Source organism: Caretta caretta, chromosome 3 (genome assembly GCF_965140235.1).
Source record: "Caretta caretta isolate rCarCar2 chromosome 3, rCarCar1.hap1, whole genome shotgun sequence".
Lineage (NCBI taxonomy): Eukaryota > Metazoa > Chordata > Testudines > Cheloniidae > Caretta > Caretta caretta.
The window spans coordinates 204,558,078-204,571,754 of NC_134208.1; the positions used below are offsets into that span (position 1 = coordinate 204,558,078).

At 45.2% G+C, this 13,677-nt stretch overlaps 1 protein-coding gene and 1 long non-coding RNA gene across 2 annotated transcripts in view; one reads left to right on the top strand and one right to left on the bottom strand.

The window, feature by feature from the left end:
- Window positions 1-13,677, top strand: part of LOC125633354 (uncharacterized) — a 45,002-nt gene that overhangs the window by 14,488 nt on the left and 16,837 nt on the right. The gene's annotated exons all lie outside the window — the stretch shown is intronic.
- The window catches only part of LOC125633352 (somatostatin receptor type 4), a 138,731-nt gene continuing 137,599 nt past the window's right edge, over window positions 12,546-13,677 (bottom strand). Inside the window, exon 4 of the mRNA XM_075127256.1 lies at window positions 12,546-12,618. The gene's annotated coding sequence lies outside the window, so the exon portion shown is untranslated. The remainder of the gene's footprint in view (window positions 12,619-13,677) is intronic.

A 13,677-nucleotide genomic window follows, 5' to 3' on the forward strand; every position in this document is an offset into this window, starting at 1 on the left:
GTCATGGGCACAAATACTGGGCCACAGGAGTGCAGGTGATGAGAGAGACAGTGGGGCTTAGTGGTTAGGACACTGGACCTACGGTGGCCCGCTGGGACACCTTGGGCAAGTCATTCACCTTGCTTTACTGCAGTTTTCCCACCCATGAAATGAGAATGCCACCACCTGTGCCTCCTTTGCAAAGAGCTTTGTGACCAGTGGACGAAAGCTGCTATGTAAGAGCTAGGGGTTCTTCTTGAAAACTCTCCGTTCCCATCGCACTTGAATAGCTCCGAAACGGCAATTTTTGCAGAACTTTTGTTGGCTGCTTCCTCAGCTACAGAGCTGACATTACAGGTGAGGGGAAGCCTTCTTGTACTGAAGTCTGCAATAAGCTGACCCAGTGTGGACCTGAATGGCTCAGAGGGTTGTTGACGTACTACCCTTTGGCATTAGCAGTGATCAAAAGCTGTTACCGTTGGATGGCTCTTGAGTGTTCTGTGCAAAGGAGCCAATGGTCCCAGTCAATCGCTTGTGAACAGATGTTCAGCTCACAAAAGCTACCCCACACTGCTGATGCTCATGGGTAATGTAAGGAGAAATGTAGAGCCTGACCTGCGCCCCCAGTCCTGGAGGAGCTCCCACTAGGAAAGGGTTCAGGCACACTGGGGTGAAGCAGTTTGGGGAAGTCTGGTATCCTGCCACCTGTGCTGAACCTGTTCTGTGGATTAGCAGAGGGCTTCTGGCTTCGTGGCTGCCAATCTAGCATCTTCCAGGAACACTACTGCACTGTAAAGCCAGTGAAGTAAAACCCAGTCATGTTTTGCTGGCTATAGCTATTGCTGATTGGATAGTAGACAACAGTTGAAAGTGCGACAGTTGCTTTCTACGAAACATACAAGTGGTGACCAACCTTTCTACCTTGTCTGATGGGGCCGAAGGTTACCTTTGCGTAGAGACCACCTAGTCTGGACTGTTTCTAAGAATAAGGATTTCAGATTTTAGCAGCTGGTTGGTGTTTAGATTGTAAATTATTTGGGATAAGAAGTGTCTTGTCATTGTGTGTGTTTACCACCTACCACCATGGAGCCCTGATCCTTGAGAGGCACCAGTAGGAGCTACCATAATACCAGTAAAGAATAAAAATGCTTAATTCCCAAATGAAATTTGGCTGTATCCTAGACTGGGTTCTTATCTGATCTAGGTCCAGAGAGCCTCCTCACCATCAATATACCAGTTTGCTAGAACTTGCCAACCCATGCATCCCCACGTAACACAGATCTATTGTTAGAGGTACATCAAAAAAGGAGAATCTTTAACCAGGTTTACAGAAGAGCTCAGCTCCCATTCAGGCACCTAAACAAGGGGCTAGATTTTGAAAAGCGCTCAGCCCCTAGCAGCCCCCCTTGGGATGTTCATAGCCAGCAAAGCTGGCTGCTAAGCTTGCTTGAAAATCTGGCCCTTGGGGGTGCTGATCACTTGAACGTCTGGCCCGGAGCTCTGAATTCTCATGGTTCTCGGCCCTGGCCAGGGTACAGTGCATTAACACTGCTCTACTAGGAGTCTGTTTCCCCATGGCTGTACAGAGGATAGAGGGTATCTGAGCAATGTATGTTGTAGGGCTGGATGGCAGCTGCACAGTATGGGGAAGAAGTAAACCAACCCTCTTTTGCTTTCACAATCTATACCTGGGCCACAGGCAACGAGGCTGCTCGTGTGCTTAAATGTTCCCATGTGCTTAAGGGTTTCCCTGGCTTTGGGTCCACATGAACATGTGCGAAAGCGCAGTTGCATTGCTGAGCGCCCCAAAAGCCGTTAAAAGGCATCTCTAGTCCGGCTGCAACGTCCAAGTGGCCTTCAAATGGAGCGGTTTCATCCAATTTGCTCGTGTCCAGGAACGCCACTGAGTCAAGCAACGGAAGCGTGAATAAGAACAGACACACAGACCAGGAAGATGAGCGACCACCAGACGTTAGGGTTCATCTCTCTCTATCTATACACTACACAGGGGCAGGATGCAATTGAGGAATGCCAGCTATCCAATGATATAGCTCACTGCTCCATGGGGAGATAAATACTTGGAGAATATAACATTGCCAAACCACATGATTTATGGCCTTTTGTATGTAAAACAGCTGGGCTATCCATTTTTAATAGGATGGGAATCCATTTCTCCGAGCCAAGACAGGAATTTGCAGAGAATAAATAAAGAAATACTGATATACAATCAATCTTCTTATTTTTAAACACATGGCTCACACCCGAAAGGAGTTATAGTTTCATCTGACTAAATTTATTATCATAAAAAAATAGCGTTTTCTTGCTGTTTGGCTCATGGATTAGTATTCGGCTATTATACTGGGGTCAGCATTGCTGTTATCAAGTAGCATTTCTTCTTAGTGCTAACAGCACCTCTCCCATTGGATGCTCTAAATTACTCCAACAATATCTTCCACCTCATCTGGCTACCTAATAACCACAAGGACCCTAAGGCTCAGGTCTGGGGTGCGATAATGAACAGGGCAAACACAGAGCAAAATAACCACTGCTGGCATAGGACTAGATCCACTGCCTACTGACATCAGTGGAGAGAGACCCATTGACTTAAATGGGCTTTGAATCACGCCCATAACGAGGACTAACACCACCAAAATCATTGTAGGCGTGTCCATTCACAGGACGGTTTAGTTCATCCCAAAAATCCCCAGCTACCTGCTGAAGAGGACTCTGCTATCTGCTTAAGATTGATCTAGTGTCTGTCCTGTAGCTGGCAAACACAGCAGCATTCTTCTTTGTAAATGGAGAAGAAAAAGGCTGTCTTGTAATGAAGGCACTGGATTGAGACTTGGGGGATGTGATTTCATTCCCAGCTCTGCCACAGACTTGCAGTATTACCTTGGGTAAGTCACTTAAATGCTCGGTGGCTCAGGTCCCCATCTATAAAATCAGGATAATGCTTCCTTTGAGTTGTCTATTTAAACCGGAAGCTCGTTGGGGCTGGGATGGTCTTAGTATGTAACCTGCTGGGAAGTGTGTGTCATAGGTCCCCCTCTCTGCCAATCAAGATGGAGCTCTGTAATACAACTAACAACTCAGGATTAAACAAAGACTGTGAGTGGCTCGCCAACTACAAAAGCAGTTTCTCCTCCCTTGGTGTTCACAAGTCAGCTGCTAGAAGAGGGCCTCATCCTCCCTGATTGAACTAACCTCGTTATCCCTCGCCTGATTCTTGCTTGCATATTTATACCTGCCTCTGGAAACTTCCACTACATGCATCCGACGAAGTGGGTATTCACCCACGAAAGCTCATGCTCCAATACGTCTGTTAGTCTATAAGGTGCCACGGGACTCTTTGCCGCTTTTACAAATCCAGACTAACACGGCTACCCCTCTGATAACTAACAACAGTTTGTTATACAGACCCATGCAAAACTTAAGCCCACTCAAATGAATGCTACCCATTCACCCCTAGATTTTGATTGAATTTACGGTACTTAATAATCCTTGGTGTCTATTTCTGGTTCTAACACCTGCTTTGTGACAATTTTTGGCAAGTTATTTAATCTCTCCATTCCTCAATCTATAAAATGGGGGGAAATAACACTCAGCAGCTGAAGTCCCCAGAGACTCCAATTGCCTTCAAAGGGCTTTGGCTAGTGAAGGGGGCCAGGAGGAAGAAAGTGGGCAGTTGGGAAGAGCTAGCGGGGTTGAGCTATCACTAACATTTGTCCTCAAGAAGGCTGTGAATCACTTGGGCTTTTAAAGAAATATTCCGGGGCAGACTTGCTATCACAAGTTGCACCATCATGAATGTGCAGGATACGGTCATTCTGGAATCCAAAAAGGAAACACGTTGCCACCGCTACTCCCTACAAAAGAGCAAAATGCATTAGGAGGTACAACATTTTCCTCGCTGCAGAACAATGCGAGATGTCAAAACACAGCGTTAAACCCTAACTCAATGTGCTGCCAGCTTTGTCTATTCTTAGCAGTTTCATTTCACTCTGGAGCGCTGTTTTGCACACAAAATGACAGACCAGGCCTAAGAGAAGAAGAATGAGTCTTTAGTGTTACATTTGGGAAGAGAAAAAAAAAAAAAGTCAGCTATGTACTTCTCAAATTCACGTTCTGTTACATCTCCGGTTAAATTAGCTAGAGAAGGTGTGACCCAGCAGGGTTAGCATGTCAACCTAGGACTTGGGAGACCAATGTTAAAAGGTCTCTGCCACAGACTGGCTACACTGCAATATTTAGCCTCACAGCCTGAGCTCTGCAAGCCCGAGTCAATTGAGCTGGGCCATGAGAAGCCATGCCAGAGGCAATGGGTGGGGCATGTGTGGTCATTTGCCCCTCCAGATTTGCTGCTTGACTTGTACTGAACATGCTCAGTAACACTTCTGAAGCTGGCTTCCCTCACTCTGCTGCTTGTCCCCCACTATTGACAGGCCTAGGTCATCTCTGCAGCATAGTCATACCCTCAGAGAGCTAACTTTAATTAACAAAAGGCAAAATTCTGATACCCAACTTCACTGAACATGTCCCTGCTACCCAAGCCATCCCTGTGAAGTCAGTGGGACCATTCTTGGATCCTGGACATGAGTAAGGTGCTCCTGGACATGGGTAGGTATATGAGAATCTGGCCCTATGAATGAAATTCATGCCTGTGCAGAAAGCCAGAACAAGGCTTATACATGGCTGACATCATACTTAAGCCTTATTTCTGAGATCATAAGCAAGACTTCAACAATTCTTAGGCAGTACTCTGGTTCTCTCAACAGGGATGAATTCCACGCTCAATATAAAGGACCCATGCAAGGCCACTCTAGCGGAGGAGCTTAGGTGGGATGTCCTAGGCCCAGCTGCCACGCCAGTGACCTCTGTAACCCCGTGCACTTAAGAACATAAGAACAGCCACACTGGGTCAGACCAAAGGTCCATCTAGCCCAGTACCCTGTCTTCCGACAGTGGCCAATGTCAGGTGCCCCAGAGGGAATGAACAGAACAGGTAATCATCAAGTGATCCATCTTGTCACCCATTCCCAACTTCAGAGAGGATCTCATTACACTCCCCCACTCAACACTTTTGATTGATCTTTAATCATTATAATGATGGAAGGCTGTTAGTGACCGCATGGCCAACCCAACACATTCGAACAATCTTGGGACGGGCTCCAAAAATCATGAGGGTTTTTTTTTTAAGTAATAAACTTGGGGTTCTTGTTATTTGCCTTCAGGGTTTTGTGCCTTTAGGGTACATTCACTTCACATTTTCAAGTGTCTCTGGAAGGACAAGCAGAGAACCTTACTTTTAAAAAGCAAGCAAACAAAAACAAAAAACAAGTGGAGATTCTCCTGCAGTCTCTTGGCTTTCAGCTTCTGCAGCTTTAAGAAAAAAAAAGCCACCAATTATAACAAAATGCATGATCAAATCACAAGAGTTGGCAGTACTGTTAAGTGGTCAGGAGATTGCTAAAAGATCAATAACAACAAATGCATTAGCAGTAGTAAGTATTTTCCCCCCTCTGTCAGATGGTTTGTTAAAATGAATTTAAAGCCTTTCTAGAGTCATTATTCTGGGAGAATCGGTCATGGGAGTGGCTTTTATTCTTCCCCATGTTACTCCTCCTGTTTCTCCTCTTTGGATAACAATTGCAGGATCCAGATGCTTATCTGGGGAGTTCTTCCAGCAACCTGGGTTGGCAGCTGCCCTGATATCTTTGAAATCATCTTGTGAAGCATGCTAGCAGGGGTCGCTGCCTTGTCCCTGCTGTGCCCCATTGTCATTTAAATCCATTTGGATTCTCAGAAGCATCCTGTGCACTTATTGAGGGTGGGGTTTTTGTTTTTGAAAAACCATGAGTTACTGGAGACATCCTGAAATATGATTTCTATCCAGGTCCTTTGTAAGGCATCAGCACTCAGCACCACTGAGGTCTCAAGGATCTGTCAGCATCTCTGCTTTAAACCTGTTTTCAAAGGGCTTAAGACTCCATTATAAACATCAGAGGCCTAATTCTCATTTACACTAATGGCTTGTTTACACACAACACTTGAACCACTTTACTTATGAGACAGCTAAATCAGCCCAATCCATTTAGCTTGGACTCAGTTATAACAGTATATTTGTTGCTTGTACCTGGCAAGCTTAACCTGGTAAGTGAAGGGAAATACATTCTGTCAGTATAAGACCCCTTTATACCAATATAACTGCATTCACATTACAGGTTGCACTGATCTAACTTTTGGTAGATGGTCACATCTCTAGTTGAAATAGTTAAATTAGTACTGAAACTGCGTCTAGACCAGGCCCAAGGTGCCTCTGGCAGTATAATGGAGCTTGAAGATATGAATATGACACACACTGCAAGGCCCCAAGTGTAAGGGAGTCTTAGTATAAATGAGAACCTGGCCCTAGGGCTTTACTGTAACTAGCCTATTTATTTAGTGCTCTCCAATAAGAGAGCTCCCTCCAAACTCATGAAGTGTTTTAAAAGTACATTAAATAAACAGATGTGATATTGACCCCAAGATCAAATCAACCCCCCTCAAAATATGTACCACGTTTGCAAACCACCTCCCTCTCCCCTCCTACTCATCCACCTTCCCTCCAGCAAGGAGGAAAAGGTAGGCTTTGCAGTGTACCCTGAAGTTTAACAATTCAGTCTATTAGAGACCAGGGGGAGAGAGAATTCCAGAAGCCAAAGACAACAGATAACCAGATAAACCACACTCAAAGCTCTGCTCCCCAGGAGCTGTTCCACCAATGAGAGACAAATAGAGGAAGTGGCCTGCAGATGGGGTGGTCAGGTTGCTGTGGTCACATGGAAAAAGCTTGAAGACCAGAAGGAGGCCAAGCTCCAGAGACTTCCTTGTCCTGTACTTCTGGGAAGAGCAGCGTGTTGTGACTGGGATGTGGATGGTCAGGCCTACTGGTTAGAGCAGGAGGCAGGCTTAGTAGTTAGAGCAGGAGCTGGTAGCCAGAAAGTCAGAGCCACGGGTCAGAACTGGGTGACCTGGAATGAGGCAAGGGAGGAGCAGGGCTGGAAACAAGGCACGAGCTATCAGTGCATTTGCCCATGGTTGTGAGCAGGGCGTCACTGATTCAGAGCAATCGGAGGCTCAGGTCCAGCAGTAGAATGGCAGGCTGAGTGAGTAATGCACACCAATTAGTCAACAAATTTAGGGCTAGAGTGTGTCTTTTAGGAACAGCTTTGAGCACAGGGTAATGTGTAAACGACACCAATCCAGGAGTAGCTGCAGGAGGTCATGTGACTCAGACATTCCCGCCCTGGTTCTCTCCTGAGCGCTAATGCAGCTGTGGGGTAGGGAAACCCACACAGCTGGAGGGAAGAGGTGAAGGGAATCAGCATGTCTCCAAAGACAGCTAAGTAGTTAGATGGGTGGTGCACAAAGATGGGGCTTTGCTTCCAGTCACTGACAACAGCATGCCCATACTGTTGTGAGGAGCTTCTCCCACAACTCCTCTTGCTCCACCCCAGTCACTATGGCCAGTTTGTTCCTTGTGCAATTCCAGTTCTCAAGGCCAGCTGGTGGAAATCACTGTGTGAACACCATTCGATGTGGATTAAATAATCCACTTCAAATTTATCCCTTCAATTAATTCAGATTAATTTTCCTGGATGTAGACAAGCCCAAGGTGATTTTCCCAATGCCACGTGAGAAATCTGTGGCAGAGCAAGGAATTGAATCTGGCTCTCCCAAGTCTGAGGCTACTTGCCCAAGCACTGGGGCCATCCTTCCTTGGAAGATTTCAGAGTCGCAGCCGTGTTAGTCTGTATCTGCAAAAAGAAAAGGAGTACTTGTGGCACCTTAGAGACTAACCAATTTATTTGAACATAAGCTTTCATGAGCTACAGCTCACTTCATCGGATGCATTCAGTGGAAAATACAGTGGGGAGATTTCTATACACAGAGAACATGAAACAATGGGTTTTACCATACACACTGTAACGAGAGTGATCACTTAAGGTGAGCTATTACCAGTAGGAGAGAAAAAAAAACCTTTTGTAGTGGTGACCCTCAATCTGTAACTTTTCCTCCAGGAAGAGGGCAGTTTGCAGGAGCTGGATAAGACCAGAACTTTGTGTGGATGCAGCCAGTGGAATTGAGGAGCAATGTTTCTGGCTAAATACAGCTTACTGTACTCTGCAGTAAACACATGGCTGGACAATGATATCATACTCAGCCATCTAGGGCTAGAACCTCATTTGGTATAAATATGCATCATTCCATTAACATCAACCTGCTGAGCATTTGCCCCATGTATTTAAAAAATAAAAAGAGACTGACTATAAACAGATCCATTGACAAAATAGTAGTCAAGTAATTCTGGCCCTTATAAACAACATCTGAATCCTTTAAAAGAAGAAGTTCAACAAACAGGTGACTTAGTAGAAACAATCAAAACAATCTAGCCACAACATTACTCAAGTACAGCATACTTGTTCCTCTTCAGACAGTGTTTATATTAGTCAGTTGGTGCCAGAGTTCTGAGGATATAGTCTCAACAGAGCGAAAATACCACTGACCTCAGCTCAGGAATCCCGTAGTCAGCTAGTCCGGCGGTCAGTGGATCAAACAATGGATGCCTACAAGACATGTCTATCATAGCATAGAAGAGGAGTCTGCCCTGGGAGAAGCAAGCAAGTAGTGCACTCAAACAGATATGATCCCTTTGTTCTAAATCCCCGAGTCCTCATTTTCCATTTCTCACTTTTGGAAGGTCAGCACAGAGGCCAACCAAAACCCATTCAGGCCTGATCCAGAACCCATTAAAAAGTCAGTGGGAATCTTTTCCTTGACTTCAGTGGGTTTTTGGGTCAGATCCTTCCTGAGCGCTTTTCACTGTTCAGTGGAGAGCAGCCAGCCAGCCAGCCAAATGGCAATTTAAGCCTTTTCCCCACCAGGGGCTGTAAACTTCTACCAGTGAATATGAAAGGCTAGATTGTACCCTGGACTGCACCATGCAGGAGCATGCGGAATAAGCCCCCCACCCCTCCATATGCCCTTGCATGGACTACTTGTGTGTAGGAATAACCAGGCACTGCCTGCCCATTAGTCTTATCCAATCAGATGGAGTGGGTGGGGATGATGCAAAGCCCTGAATCTTCCTCCCAGTTGGCCAGCCGGCACACCTGAGTCTGGATGGGAAGTGTCATAATTTGCTGCTGGGCTAGCCAAGAAAGGTCAGTGAGGAAGCAGGAAGGGAACTGTCACAGTTCTTTCCCTGTGTTGCTCCCAGGGTAATGTATCTATGTGCAAACCCATACTCAGGGCTTTCGGTAATGCCACATGCCAGCCCAAGGAGGGCACTCACCTATGACTTGTTCTGTGGGCGAATTTCATCGTTCACCCATACATTGCTTTCTGTTTCACTAAGGTACATTGAGCACTATACAGTGCATGGAAAGAATACAGTTCTCCAACGTACAAGTGAGACACAAAGTCCTTGAGGCAAGCCTCGGTGGGGAGGAATCTCTGACCCCATGAAGCAAAGCAATATGCAGGTTTCGTAAGGCAGGGCAGTCCTGCAAAGCCCTTTCACTTGCAGAACACTCAATGGAGTTGTGTGTGTGATGGATTGGAGGATTGGATGGCAAGTTAAAGGGTTACACACCAAATCCTCAGCTGGGGTAGACTGGCCTAACTCCACTGACCTCCAGGAAGCGATGCCAGTTTACATCAGATGAGAATCTGGCCTGACATTGTTTTAAACAATGTATCCATCATCTATTTGGATGTTCTTAGGGCCAAGTTCTGCCATCCTTACCCATGCAAAGTAGTATTTTACTCTGGCTGTCCCACTGAAATCAACGGGACAACTCACACAGTGAGATACTACTCCTCATAAGCAAGGCTGGCAGATTCTGGGCCTTTGGGGAAACTTGTTGAAGTTTAAAATGGCTTCCTTAAGCAGATATTCACCTTCTTATGCACCAGGGAGATATGGAGCAGAGACCAGGGGCTTAACTGGGAGAACAACAGTGCTTTTAGGTTGTTTTCACTGATGGCCAAAAGCGGACATCCCTTACTCACATGGAGAAGCCCTTTTACTCCACAAGTGGTGCAATTCATTTCTATGGCTCTCCTTACTGAGGAAGGTACTTCTTAGTCCATGTAAGGGGTGGCACAATCTGACCCCACATATGCAGCAAAGGACACTTTTGGCAGAGCATCAGGTATGTGTTCTTCTAGCAGTGAGAGCAACTACTGAATGGTCTCCCAAGAGCAGAGGTGACAGCGTCATTAGGCAAGTGGCAGACCCCACTGATTTGGTTGGCCTAAGGTACCCTCTCTGCCCACGCGCTCATCAAACATCCTTTGAAAAGTTATGGCTGCGTTAAGCTGAGGTATTATGTGGAGCTGTCAAATGGAGCCATTACCACAGGAAAAGGGATAAACGGTGGCATCAGCATTAAAACGACTACTTTGAATATTCGCATTTGTCTGTTAGTTTAAGGTCTCATTACATTATGTCAAGACATAACTGGATTTCTTGGTGACATCAAAACATGACAGCAATGGAAAGAGTAAAAAAAAATCTAATGCATGTGTACAAGAATCACTGACATGTAAGAATGCTGGTGGCATTTCTAGTCGTCATCATTATGATCTGTCAAGAGTGTGGGGGTTACCACTGTCTTCATTGTGTTGGCATGTACACAGTTCTGCGCAGGAAAGATTGTTCTGACTACAGACCAGGAGTGCTGGAATAGAGGAGGTCAGGGGGCCATGGATCTCACCCCTACTTTTTACCAGTTATAAGGGCGAGTGACATGGGGAGGGAGAGGAGAAGAGCGAGCAGGCAGTGGGGGCTCGGTGGAAAGGGCAGCACAGGAAGGTGGGACCATGGTTTGAGTCCCAGTGGCCTCCCCTCTATTAGGAAGCTTCCGCTGCCCCTGCTACAGATGCAGTTGTTTGTGCATGACCCCTTCTGGTACAGGCACAAATAAGGTCTCGTAGAAGGTCAGACGCCATTGAGCCCTTGAAGCGTATAGGAAGTAGGTCATCATCCAGTTTTCCATCCATGTTACAATGCTGATCCAATATCTGGGTTAATGAAGACATCCAAATCTGTTTGCCAAGATACTCTTCTGATATGCTCTTCAAAACTGTCCTCACATGGTGGGAGTTTGGCCAGTGACTTGTCTTTTTATGATAGCTAGATGAGGTGCAAGCAATTCAGGTCTCTATAGGTCTCCTTCTCTCTCCCTTTGGTCATACAGCACTGCTACCAACTTCCTTGCTGCAGAAATTGCAGCTTGTCTGTCACTCTCCCCAGATTTGGTAAGATCTCTGAAAAAATAAGCTCTTTGATTTGACAACATTAAACAGTTCTCTGCCCCGCAACCTCCGCAATACCAAGCAGGGATGTCAGAGTCACATCCCATTACAGTATAGCAGGAAGTATGTTGCAGAAGTGAGGAGTGAGTGCATCAAAAATTATATGCATATGTCTGAAGCGACACTGGTCAGCTGTGGATTGAAACAGGCACCACTACACATTGTGTGTTCCATTTTTGGAAAGCAAAATATTGGCACAGGGGAGTCGCATTATACGCACATTTAACTTACGTGAATTCAACTATACGCGCTCAGCAAAAAAAAGGAAAAACAACAAGATACATGTAAATAGTGCGGGCGATTCTGCCCACCATTCCACACAATGAGCGTATGCCCTGGAGTGAGCGTGACATGGAAGACGTGAATCTGCTGTTCCCTCAGTCGGTCTCAGTTCCCGCGTGCCTCTCATAGTGTGAGCATCTCACCGCTCTGAGTGTGATTCTAGTCTTTAAAGATACATATTTTTCATACAGCATGGCCCCTAAACGCAAGCCAACTCCTTCATCTGGTGCTCAACCAAAGAAACAGCGATCTGTTCCAACACTGGAGGAAAAACTGGCTGTGTTGGACTTATTGAGAGACGGTATGTCGGTCTCCAATGTGGCGCGTAAATATGGCCGCAACGAATCTAGCATCCGTGCCATCAAGATTTAAGAGAGAGAAATTCGTCAAGCTGTGGCATCAAGTGCTCCAATAACTGTTAAGGTGACGAGCCAGGTGCATGATAAGACTTTAGTGAAGACTGAAAAGGCATTAAACTTATGGCTGGAAGACATGAACCGTAAATGTGTGCCTATCAATGGCAACACGTTGCAGGAAAAGAAACTTAGCCTCTACACGCTGTTCAAACCTCCCGCCGAAGAGGGACAGCCTTCTGATGAGAAGGAATTCAAATCCAGCCAAGGTTGGCTTAACAGTTTTAGGAACCGCTTCAACCTCAAAAATGTGCAGACTACTGGTGAAGCTGCATCTGCCAATGAAGAATGATTTAATTTCTGAATACAATCCCTCTGTGGAACAAAGCCTCAAAATCACACGTAGTATTATGGATGATCTGAGACTGTATCAAGAAATGTTTGAGCAGCTCAAGAGACAACAGCGACAGTTGCCGATCACCATGTTTTTCAAGGAAAAACAACCAGCAGCAGATAAGCCTATGCAATCAACTTCTTGAGCTGAACCAGAGCCAACCACTTCGTCTACGACTCGCTCTCCGTCACCCAAGCTCTCCATCACCTCCGTCTCCTGGATCGACATCAAGCCCTGATGACCCCCCTGTAATTAAAAATACAGTACTGTAAAATAATATTTTCCATATGTACTCTTTATGATATACTGTACATTACTGTATACGTTATACATATTACTGTACAGGGTTGTACACACAAAACCATGTACTGTATACTGTACATTATGGGCAATTTAAGGGATTTTCAAGGGTAATTTTGACTATACGTGTCATTGAATTAAAAAGCTAGTTTCTAGAAAATTTCAAAGGCTGATACTACATGCATAGGCAATTACAATTTTAAAATTTCCACCAGGCAAAAGGAGAAGTGTTACATGAGGAATTCATGTACATTTATATCTACCCACTATGCAGTCATAACTATGGCCACCCAGTCTATAGGTGCACACCCTTCTGTGTGAAACTGATCTGGTCAGCAAATTTCAACGGAAAATATTATAATCACTTGTGCGATACTTTTGGCAATTGAGACTGTGATGTGAAAACATTTCATGTCAGTATATTGCAAAATGTTGATATTTTCCATTTTTGCCACACGCTAAACAGCTTCATCATTTCTGAAAAAATACTTGTCCAATAAAAATGACTTCATACATAATCATTTGGTAGCTTTGACCAGTAACCACCACATTAAGATGTTGAAGTTGACTATAACTCAAACAGGATAAACTGTAGGCATGTGACAGGGATTCTGGAACTGTGCAAAAAAAAAAAAAAAAGTGACACTTTCATTGTGGGTGCCATTGTTTCACCTGCCCCACAGGCATATGGCACCACTTGACAGCTCCACATCATACCTCATCTAAACACACATAAAATAAGCTTTCAACTGATGTGACGTGTGCGTGTGTGTAAGGTGGGGACATTAAACTCCAAAAATATGGTCCTTTCTGGAGAATTGCTGCACGCCTACATTGGCTGAATCATCTGTAATTAGATTTGGACAAGCCCCCCGCCCCAAACACACCGATAGGAACAATCCTGCATTAGCAGGGAGATGAACCAGGTGGCCTAAATGAGTCTTTTCCACCTCTAATATCTGAGGCCATCTGTGGCTTTGCCAAATAAGGGAATGTGTTTCCCCA